At 41.9% G+C, this 12,237-nt stretch overlaps 1 protein-coding gene across 5 annotated transcripts in view; it reads right to left on the bottom strand.

Annotated features, from left to right (window-relative positions):
• KCND3 (potassium voltage-gated channel subfamily D member 3) overlaps nt 1-12,237 on the bottom strand; it is a 259,189-nt gene that overhangs the window by 240,693 nt on the left and 6,259 nt on the right. The window lies entirely within an intron of this gene.

A 12,237-nucleotide genomic window follows, 5' to 3' on the forward strand; every position in this document is an offset into this window, starting at 1 on the left:
TGCCATCAGCAAGCTGGTGATATTAACAGAAAGACATTAAAAGCAGCAAAGAATCCTGTGGCACCTTATAGACTAACGGACGTTTTGGAGCGTGAGCTTTCGTGGGTGAATACCCACTTCGTCAGATACAGACAGTCCAGATCTTTCATCACTAATGTGAAGTGACATAAGTCAAAGACAATTGGCATGTGCCAAACAGTCATATGTATGTTCCTCATTTCCTAGTTTTTGTTAATATAAATGGCTGATTTTGTTTGGCAATTCTATCCACAAAGTTCTCACCTTTCGTCATCTCGCTGTACAGCAACATTTTCTGCTGACCCATTATTAGGACTCTTTCTCTGCTGGTTTAGGTACTGATCCAAAACAATCAATGGAAGTCTTTCAAGGTATTTTGCACCATCAATGAGTAGATAGTATCCATATCTAGGTAGGTAACACCATATTAGGAGGCACTTAGAAGGGAATACCTTCGTGGGGGAGGGAAGGGAAATTCAATCTGATTATACTGTAATTCTTGACCAGTCTGCTAAAACTGCTAACATCTAATTATTGGGTGTGTAACACTTACCCTTCAGGAACAGGACTGACACTCAGCAAATCATAGGCCACTGGACAATCTCAGTTGATCTAATGAAGAGGTCATTACTCTTTGGGGTTGGTTTTGAACCAGTGTGGCACTCAGATGAAAAGCTATATCCTATTTTCAGTCTTCTGAGGAATCAGGTCCCATTTTTGGCAAGACAAAATTGGAGTTGAGAGAGAGGTGGGGTTAGTAAACAGAAAATCTGATGGAAGACTTTTGGTTTGGAAAAGGAATCTTTCAAGAGCCCACTTTGCATTCAGCAAAATACTTTGTCATGAATTTCAAAATATGCAGAACAGCTCAACTTCATGGAATTTTGCAGAATCCCCATAGGTGCTGATGCTTCTGAAAGCAGCAAAACAGTAATTCATCCCTAAGCAGTGAGAGGGAAGACTTCTCAGCACTGACATGCCTCTGTTACCATTGAGGTCAGCAGTGAAACTCTGGAAGCAGAGTGAGGCCAATACTGACTGCTTTTGAAGGTACCATCCATAGTGTTTAAGAAGCAGCAGAGGATATTACACCATAAGAACTCAGTTTCCCATATTGCTGAGCAGATAATTTGCCTCATGTAAACGTATCTGATTAAATCTCATTTTTGCTCATAGAGTATCTGATAAGATAGTAATTTCCTTCAATTTTTTCCACATAAATTAAGTTTATTCCTTTCTGGACTGATGACTGGCACGTCAGTGCATCAGTATTAGGCACCCGGCATGCAAAATTCAAGTTATATTTGCTTGTCATTTTTTTTTTCAGACAAATTGTCTTGAAATGTGCTGAGCTCTCCAGACACAATCTAGCAAAACACTCAAGTACATGCCTAGCTTTAAGCACAGAACAATAGAAATGTAGGGCTGGAAGGGACCTCGAGAGGTCATCAAGTCCTGCCCCCTGCACTGACTCAGGGCCAAGTAAATCTAGACCATTCCTGACAGGTGTCTTTCCAATCTGTTCTTAAAAACCTCCAGTGATGGGGATTCAGCAACTTCCCTTGGAAGCCTGTTCCAGAACTTAACTACCCTTAGAAAAGTTTTTCTAATATCTAACCTAAATCTTCCTTGCTGCAGATTAAGCCCATCACTACTTGTCCTACCATCAATGGACGTGGAGAACAATTGAACGCCATCATCTTTATAACAGCCCTTCACGTATTTGAAGATTGGTAGTTGTCCCCCCATCTCTCCCTGACAAAGTCCCTGCCAATGTGGCCTAAGGGAAAATTCCTTCCTGATCTCAAATTTAGTGATAGTCTTTTTTCTCAAGACTAAAGATGCCCAGTTGTTAACATTTTTCCCATAAGTCAGGTTTTCTAAACCTTTTATCATTTTTGTTACTCATATCCAATTTGTCCACATCTTTGCTGAACTGTGGTACCCAGAATTGGACACAGTACTCCAGCTGAGTCTTTACCAGTGCCAAGCAGAGTAGGATAATTACCTCCCATGTCTTACATACAATACTCCTTTTGGTAGACTAGCCTTTTTCACAACTGCATCACATTGACTCATTCATTTTGTGATTCACTATGTGCCCCAGATGCTTCAGCTGTACTACCACTTAGCTAGTTATTTCCCATTTTCTAGTTATGCAACTGATTTTTTTTCTTCCTAAGTGAAGTACTTTGCGCTTGTCTTTATGGAATTTCATATCTTTGATTCAGGACAATGCTCCATTTTCTCAGGTTGTTTTGAATTCTAATCCTGTCCCCCAAAATGCTTGCAACTCCACCCCTCTTGGTGTCATCTGCACATTTTATAAACATACATCCACTCCATTTAGCCAAGTCACTAATGGGGTGGGGGGGCGGTGTTGAACAGTATCGGATCCAGGATTGACCCCATGGGCTCCACCAGATACACCCTCCTACTTGAACGGCAAACCATTGATAACTACTCTTTAAATATGGTGTTTCAACCAGTTGTGCACTAATTTAATCTAGACCACATTTTCTTAGTTTGCTTATGAGAATGTTATTTGGGACAGTACCACAAGCCTTACTATAATCAAGAAATATCTTGATTACTGTTTCCCGTCTTGTCCACTAAGCAAGTAACCCTTTCAAAAAAGGAAATCAGGTTGGTTTGACATGATTTCTTTTTAACAAATCTATGCCAGCTATTCCTTGTACCCCATCATCCTTATCCTCATAACCATGTGAGTATCCTCTCTGATAGCCATGAACGCTCAGCACCTTGTAAAATTGAACTCTAAATCATTACACAAGTATTACTGGCATGAACTTGTGCATATCATTTGAGAATTTGGTTTCTGTGGATCCACTTGAATGTTAATGAAAGAAAAATATTAAAAGGCCACAACTGAAGCAAATTCACTTTATGCTCACAGAGAATATTGGACTGTATTCATCTAGACCTTCTCTCCTACCATGCTTAGTATTTTCAGAGAGGCCGGAGACAATTAGTTATTTAACTTTTCAGTGGGAACTAAGGGTTAGGATTTCCAGCATCACCCAAATGAGTTAGAATCATTGACTTTCCACTGGGACTTGCACTCCTAACTCACATTGGCCACTTTGAAAGTTCCAATCCATATTCTCTGTCCAGGTGAAGCTTGCAGATACCATGTTGCATGCAATATGAAAACATATTAGCATAGAACAGAATGTAGGCTGGGGCATGTATCTATTTGTACTAATCACTCAATGTATCCAGCTGGATCAAATTAATTAACATAAATAAGAGTGCACATTCAGGATCCTTGCACTTGAAAAAAATGCTGTCTTCACTGAACAGCTAAAAAAAACCAACTTAATTTGGAAAAAAATAGACTGTTATGGATGAAAATTGTTCTGATGTATTTAAAATCCAATTAAATGGGAATGGTACTCTACCTGCAGTATCTGTCTCCATTCAAAAACAAAATGCTACTTAAAAGTAAATAACATGTTGCTAACACAAAACAGTGCCATTTATAACAATTAAACTGCCTGAATATAGATACAAAATTGCCTGGATATTGCGCTGCAATGCTCAAGCCAGCTAGCCAAGAATTGAAGAGGCTTGTCTCCAAATATTAATACTAAGGAGCCAGAACTGTGCCCGCAGAACTGGTTTAACTGTGCTGCCATTTTGGAGGTAGATGGTCTAGGTCAGAATTTCATACAGGGAAAAGACAGGGCTGGGGCAAAATTAATATTTATTTTAATGATGTTTGACAACAGGGTGGGGAAAGGGTGAGGTTGCTGTCAGCGGTCTGTAGAGTTCCTGCATGAAGTGGGTAGCTGATGTGGAATTAATTTTGAATAGTTGTTTCCGTAATTCAGGTTGATTTAAGATGCACCCAAGAATAACACTTTCATTACAAAACCTCCTGAGCAAAATTAAAATCATGCTAAATTAAAAACAGCCTCTCTTAAACCAGGGCTGATGAGCACAGCTGAGGGATGAGGGATGCAGGGTCAGTATAATTTGATTACTTTTGTTTTCTTCCCTGCTGCATGCAAACTGCTATTGAATCCAAAAAGATGGGTACACTTGCTATGCAAAGAGGCATACAAGTCATCCTGGATTTCTCAAAACTCTGGTACCTGACTGAGAAATAATACCACCAAAAGTACTCTTTATTATTAGTGCTCCTTCAATGAGACCACATTTTGGGGGGTTTATTTTTACTGCGTATTCCCTTATGGGCCAAAGTGGAGTCTCAGGCCTGGTCTACACTACGCAGTTAAATCGATTTAACCCTGCACCCGTCCACACAACGAAGCTCTTTATATCGATATAAAGGGCTCTTTAAACCGATTTCTGTACTCCTCCCTGATGAGGGGAATAGAGCTGAAATCGGTATTGCCATGTCGGATTAGGGTTAGTGTGGCCGCAATTCGACAGTATTGGCCTCCAGGCAGTATCCCACAGTGCACCATTGTGACCGCTCTGGAAAGCAATCTGAACTTGGATGCACTGGCCAGGTAGACAGGAAAAGCCCCATGAACTTTTGAATTTCATTTCCTGTTTGCCCAGTGTGGAGCTCTGATCAGCACAGAGGCCATGCAGTCCCAAATCCAAAAAGAGCTCCAGCATGGACCATACGGGAGATACTGGATCTGATTTCTGTATGGGGAGACAAATCTCTTCTAACTGAGCTCTGTTACAGAAGACAAAATGACAAAGCATTTGAAAAAAATCTCCAGGCTATGATAGACAGAGTCCATAGCAGGGACTCAGCACAGTGCTGCGTGACAAGCATAACGGAAAGCCAAAGAATCAAATGGATGCTCATGGAGGGAGGGAGGGGGTACTGAAGACTACAGCTATCTCACAGTCCCTGCAGTCTCTGAAAAGCATTTGCATTCTTGGCTGAGCTCCCAGTGCCTGAAGGGTCAAAAACATTTTCCTGGGTGTTTCAGGGTGCATGTATTCAATTTACACCCTTCCCCCCCCCCAAAAGAAAAGGGAAAAAAATCGTTTCTCACCTTTTTTCTATGTCACCCTATGTCTACTGCATTCTGCTGGTAGATGGGGTGCTGCAGTGCTGAACACCAGCATCCCCTTCCCAGTGGCAGATGGTGCAAAATGATTGGTATCCATCAGTGGCAGCAGCACGTGAGTGCTCCTGGCTGGCCTCGGTGAGGTCGGCCAGGTCGCCTGGGTAAAAATGTGAATGATTCCTGGTCATTCCCGGCAGACGGTGCAGAAGGCTTGGTAACCATCCTCCTCATAGCAGCTGGAGGCTGCGCTACTCTCCTCCTCACCCTTTAATGTCCTGCCTGGACTATCATAGCAACTGGAGGCTGCCGCCCCCTCATTTTATCTCACTAAAAAGTCACTGTTTCTTATTCCTGCATTCTTTATTACTTCATCACACAAATGGGGGGACATTGCCATGTTAGCCCTGGAGGCTTGGGGGAGGAGGGAAGCAATGGGTGGAGTTGTTGCAGGGGCACTCTCTAGAATGGCATGTAGCTCATCATTTCTGTGGGATCTCTGGGGCTCTGACCCAGAGCAGCTGTGCTCTCTGGTTCTCTAGTACACTTGCCACATATTCTAGGCAGGACTGACTCTATTTTTAGACAAAACATAAAGAAAGAAATGACCCAACGAGTCATTCCCATTTTTGTCCCCATGCCCCCGGCTGACCTCAGCGAGGCCAGCCAGGAGCACCCATGACAGCAGCAGACAGTGCAAAAGGATTGATAACCGTCATCACCAATTTCCAACTGCAAATGGTACAAAATGATTGATAACCATCATCTCATCGCCAATTTACAATGGCAGAGGGTGCAATAGGGATGGTAACCATCTATGCTACCTTGCAAAGGCAAATAAATACTGCTGTGTAGTACTGCCTCTGTCAGCAGCATCCAGTATACATACGGTGACAGTGACAAAAGGCAAAACAGGCTCCATGGTTGCCATGCTATGGTGTCTGCCAGGGCAATCCAGGGAAAAAGGGCACGAAATGATTGTCTGCCATTGCTTTCACGGAGGAAGAATTGAGTGATGACATTTACCCAGAATCACCCGCGACACTTCTTTTGCCCCATCATGCATTGGGATCTCAACCCAGAATTCCAGTGGGCAGGGGAGACTGCGGGAACTATGGGATAGCTACAGGATAGCTACCCACAGTGCAATGCTCTGCAAATCGACGCTAGCCTCGGTATATGGACGTACAATGCTGAATTAATGTACTTACTGTGGCCGCATGCACTCGACTTTATACAAATCTGTTTTAAAAAAAACAGTTTCTGTAAAATCGGAATAATCCCGTAGTGTAGACATGCCCTCTGTTAGCCGAATGTAGTTCTGCAGTGACACCACTGGAGATACAATGTGGTAGCTGAGATTTATTAGCATTAACTTCCCACCTCTTGCATGGTTTTCCAGGGAAGCCCCAGTTGACACCTACAAAACCCAGATGATCTGATCCAAAGTCCAGTGCAATCAACGGAAAACTCCCATTTATTTCATAAGCTTTGAGTCAGGAGTTAAATATTCAATAGTACAGCTGGTGGATTCTGATGGATGCACCTAGGAAAGGCAACCATCAGAGCAGGAATGTAGTGCTTGGACATACCCAGAATGAATACATGTAGGCTGGAAATCAGAAGATGTTTTTTAACCATTGGAAGAGTTAAGTTCTGGAATAGCTTCCCAATGGGAGTTGTGGGGTACACCATCTGATTAGTTTTATGATGGAGTATCAGCCAGTCACCTGCCAGTCCCCCCACAGCAGTAATCTTTTTATCTCCTTCCTCTGAAGCTTGTGAGATGGCTACAGCTGGACATGGTGCACTGGACAGGCCAGTGCTCTGAGGTGGCACTGAGAATTCTCTCAGGAGCTTGGCAGGTACGTCTTGCTCACCTGCTCAGTCTGATCACTAAATTTGAGGTCAGTAAGGAATTTCCCCCTACATTTCATTGGCAGGGTAGGAGATGGTTAATCTTCCTCTACAGCATGCAGTACAAGTCACTTTCTAGGATCATCTAGGTATATTTGACCAAATCAGTTCCCTGTTTCTGCAGGAGCCATGGGCTTTGGTGCACCTCAGTGTCCCCTGTTCTCTGCCTGTGGCACACAATATTTTGTCTTCTAAGGGCTGTGATGCTTGGATCTAATTCTGGTTGTTGTGCTTGGTGTGTGGGTAGCAGTGTTGGCCTGTGACAGGCAGGAGATCCGATTAGATGAGACATTGGTCTCTTCTGCCCTTAAACTCTGTGAGCCCACTTCATGGTGGGTGTAGTGCACATGAAGCATTCGGTAGCAGCAGCCAGAAAATTAAAAAGTTACTCACTCAAATTTACTTTAGTGGGGCCAAATCCTTATCGCTCTATCAAAGTCAATGGAGACATACCAACATAAAACTGGTGTTACAGAGCAGAAAATCAGGGCTGTGAATTTAACATCCATCTTTATGGGGATGGAGGTGGGGAAAGGATGTGGGGTTTTTTTTTTCAAATAAAAACTGGACCACCTCTATTCATTACCAAGGGACAAAAGGAGGTGCAAGGTCCTAGCAGGTGTAAAGTGGTGTAACTTTGGCTTCCATGGAACTACTTTGACTTACATCAGTTGAGGATCTGATCTAGCTTTCTTCAGTAGTATTAATGCTTGTCAACTAGAACACATGTTAATGCTTTTCAAAGCCTGGCTTGGTTGGTTTGTTTTTTAAATAAACCTTCCTAGTCATCTAAAGTGAGCTTATAGTTGAATGTTTTACTAACATGAGAAGTTCTTGCGCATTCTAAATTCACTTTATATACCAATCTGTTAACAATGAGTTTCTAAGATTGTGAAATTACTCAATTACCTGAATTGAATGGGCAAAAGAAGGGATTTTTCTTTGCTAATTCTTTTTTTTAAACACATGATTTCTTCTGGTCAAAACCTATTTCAAATGCTAATTATAATTTTAAATGCAACTGAGCAAATTATAAAGTGCTTTATAAAAACTCTGAGCGCTGTTCAGAGGCAAGCAGCTAACTGGCACATCACTAACGTGGGCAAAACGCTGGCATATGCCACACACTAGATATTTTGACTGGGATTTTTGGCGACATCAGTCAGGTAGGGAATTGCAAATACACTAATTAGGAACAAATTCATTCCCAGTAGCGCCAAATGACTCCTAACTTCAGTGCACCTGGGAAAGAGAATTCCTCAGAGGCTTTGCACAGTTCAGCTGTAGTAATGGAGTCTGAGGCAAGAAATCAAAAAATAAATTGTAAATAGAAAACAAGAACAAAGAAGCAATTTCTCCATGTCCCTCCCTGCAATGCCTTAAAAATCAATGGCCATTAGACAGGATGGGAAGGGGTGGTGTCTCTAGCCTCTGTTTGCCAAAGCTGGGAATGGGCAACAGGGGATGGGTCACTTATTGGCCTGTTCTGTTCATTCCCTCTGAAGCACCTGGCACTGGCCACTGTCAGAAGACAGGGATACTGGGCTAGAGGGACCATTGGTCTGACCCAGTATGGTGGTTCTTATGTTGTTGTTGTTGTTTGTTTGTTTCTAAATAGCCTAATCATTTTTTAACTTCAAGAACTCCAAACCAAGAATCCATGTCTCTCATCCTTGGGTGTCTTAGGGGGAAGAGTCAGAAAGTTGCCTGTACGAGCTGTCTTAAATCTTCCAGATGTACACCTCACTATAGATGGATTCTCAAGTGGAATAGAGAATATGGACAATGGGGGGGACATAGCTAGGGCACCCCACACCTCTCCACTACATGGCTATTGGAACGGCTCTAGCAGCCAGAGGCAACTTAGAACAGCCTGCAAACTGTATGGAATGTGCATTATCAATATCATTCAATCTTAATAGCATTTATCTCATAGCTTAAAACTGGGTTATCCTATTTTCCCCCACCACCCCAAAAAAACCACAACCCAGTATTGCTTTAGCAAAATAAACTAAGGCAGTTCTGTCCCAGCCTCATTTGGGTACATAGCAGCCATCTAGAAAATATGGGTAAGATTTGCATACATGGATGCTGAATGGAATTTGGGATTTCAAGTTAGGTACCTGAACTGAGAAGTTGGTGGTTTTTTCTGCAAGGGAGCATTGCATAACTAGACAACATTATGTCAAAGTAGTAGCAACCTGAGGTTCACGTTATGAAGTGCCAGCAGAACATGATACTGACTGTTTCCAGTAGTTTAAGTAGACTGATACTAAAGGAGGCCCCTTCACTCCATAAGCCAAAGATAAGGGGGCACAGGCTTCACTGTGGGGCCGCATTGTACCCCAAGCAATGGAGAGGAGCAGGAGCTCCCTTCCGCTTTTATCAGAGGACTGGGAGCTGTGATGGATAATCTCGGTCAAAGTTTCAGTGTGGAAGGTAGAGATGAGCTGAAACCCATGGATTCATCTCTAACTTCACTCTGTGTGTGCATGACATAATATTCACAGATGTGTTGCAATGGTTGTGCCTGCCATCCACTAGCCAGAAACTGGAGCTGACATGTCCAAGGGGCCTTGTCTTATTCCAGGCCTTGCTGTGTATGCATCTTGCAAGTCACCACAACCTTAAGTTGAACAGTGTCCTAAAGACTGCTTCCCCATATGAGCCCCAAAGGTGCTTTCTGAAGCTGATCCAGAAGGAGTTCTGCAGAGCATGTCTTGGGTGAAAGTTGCTCTTTGAGCTACACAGAGTAATGATTCCTTTCTCTCTAGCACAAGACCTAGGCAATCAATTGTAAAGCAACAGAGGTTGTTGGGTCTCAGATGCCATTAAGTCATGTTATAAACAAGACGGTGATAGATGGGGTGAGAGCACAGATTTCTGTCCTCAAGATGTCATCCAGTGTTTTGATCTCATAAGATATGACACAATGCTTTAAAAACGATATCACAGTAATTCAGCTAATAGTTTGTGCTAGCACAAACTATTTCAATTCAAATCTACACAAAAAACAATAATGCTTTATCTCTTTGGTAATATTTTACACACAGCTCCTGCTGCTTAAATAGATCTTTCCCTCTGAAACTTACAAAGTCCCATTTCAATCTCTGTAATTTTTTTATTCTTATCAGCCAGTTTAAAGCACTCATTCAGCTATAATTTCTATGATTACTGTAGACTGAGAACACTTAAAAGTATTCAGAAAGTCTGTTTTGACTATCATATGCAGAAGGAAAAGGCCATTTCATTCAGATGAACAAAACTCATTATACTATAAAACCTTATGTACATTTTGTCATAAAGTAGTTCATATTAGGGAAGGCAAAGAAATGCAGAGTACATGTACCAGATACATGTGTGTAATTTTAAAATTCCAAAACAAAACACCCCACTACACCCAATTCTCATGGGAACAGGATGAGAGAAGAAATACATGACTGATATTAGTCATCTTGTTTAATGCAGTACTGGAAGGCACTCAGATACTATGGTGAAGAGCACAGTATAAGAAATTCTATAGAGTAGAATATACAAGGCCATCATTTCAAAATTGGGAGCTGAAAGTTATATACCTAAATATAGTTTTAGGTGCTTAAATGGTCATCTTATTACATTGAACTCAATGGGGGAAAGATGCTCAGAACCTTTGAAAATAAGGCCACTTTTATTTAAATGCCTAAGAATGGATTGAGGAGCCCAACTTTTGTCAGCAAAGTTTGAAATTTTGGCCTGATGGGTATAACTGCAGCTTGCGTAGACATACTCCAGCTAGCTTTATCCTTGGTAGATTATGAAGAGCTGTGAAGATACAGCCGCACAGGCATCACCATGGGCTGGCTACATGAGCAATTACTTGGAGTTCAGGGTGGACTTGTCTAGCCCTCAGTAGAACTCAGGCTGCCCTGGCTTCACTGCTCCAGTACCCGAGGTAAAGAGATTAGATCCCGCTTGAGTACATCTCCACGAGCTGTAGTCGTTTCCCGGGAATGCAGCGTAGATGTACTGATAGACTACTGTGACTCTCAAGAAGAGGGAAAAGTCTACTTTGGTTCCTCTGGCATCATTCTGTTTGCAGATATGTTTTACATTCTTTACTTTTGCAAAAAAAATCCAGAGTTTACAAATGCCTCATGTCATGTGTTTTCCTGACAGCTGAATTATAATAATTTAAAAGTGTTATTATTTGTACTTAATAGGCAGAGGGAAGTGTTTTAAACACGAAAGCAGTTCAGTGGGAAATCTGGTCACCAGAATATAAAAGAGAATTCTCTAAGGCCAAATATTAAAAACTCTGAATTTTCCAGTAGGAAACATCTCCCTAAGTACAAGTAAACTCAGCATATGAGTGTGAATTATGAAAAAAGATTGCTTTAGTTTATGCAGTTTTAGCCCCTGGAAGCAGCAACCTGTAAAAGCTTACTTTATTTGATATAATCCTGTCAGAGGATTTGGCTATTCTTCATTTCCCTTTATGAAGGTTTCCGTTCTGAGCACCAAAAACACAAATCTGTAACTTTAGCAGAAACAGCTGTAATATCAACAGGAGAGAAGTTAAATATGAGCAAGAGTCCTCCAGGTTATATTTCCCATGCTTGTCAGATCACATTGGCACCTCTCTGTATGATCTCTTCAAACATTGCAACTGCTACAGCATTATTTTTATGATTCTTAAACTCGCAAGTAGACACAGCAAAGAGGGCCATTCCCTGTTCCGTTAACAAACCATGTCCTGTAGATCACTGAATACCTTCAGTAAGGCAATTATCTGTAACGCCTGCATGAGTTAGCAAACCTGTAATGCCCATTTGCAAGCAGTCAGATACATGATAGTAAATCTTACTTTTGTAAAAAGACAAAATAAATCCCAATGATTTTGTTTAAACCCTTCAGGTTGACCAAATGTGTGTCTGAATAAAAAATATAGGTCTTAGTTCTCAACTGCTTTGCACCTTGTGTCATTACATCCACCTCTGCAGAGAGAATGCAGAGTAGTTGTGGAAAGCTACCAGACCATAACATCAGGGCCTGATTCTCCACAGCCTTGCTACTTGCACTCTACTTTGCACCTGTGCAAAGTATTTGCAAGGTGGGTATAAGTGCTCATAGTGTTTTGCAGTCACTTTGCACAGATGTAAATGCAGACAGGCTATACCTGGGAGAGGAGAATCAGGTCCGTAATAGCCCCCCCCCCCCAGCCTCTGGAACAAATACCAAAGAAACCAATACTTAACCTCACAAGGTAATCAAACTCCAGCGACCACTGTGAGTTTGCCTATTGACTGAC

This window comes from Gopherus evgoodei, chromosome 4 (genome assembly GCF_007399415.2).
Source record: "Gopherus evgoodei ecotype Sinaloan lineage chromosome 4, rGopEvg1_v1.p, whole genome shotgun sequence".
NCBI classification, from domain to species: Eukaryota; Metazoa; Chordata; order Testudines; family Testudinidae; genus Gopherus; species Gopherus evgoodei.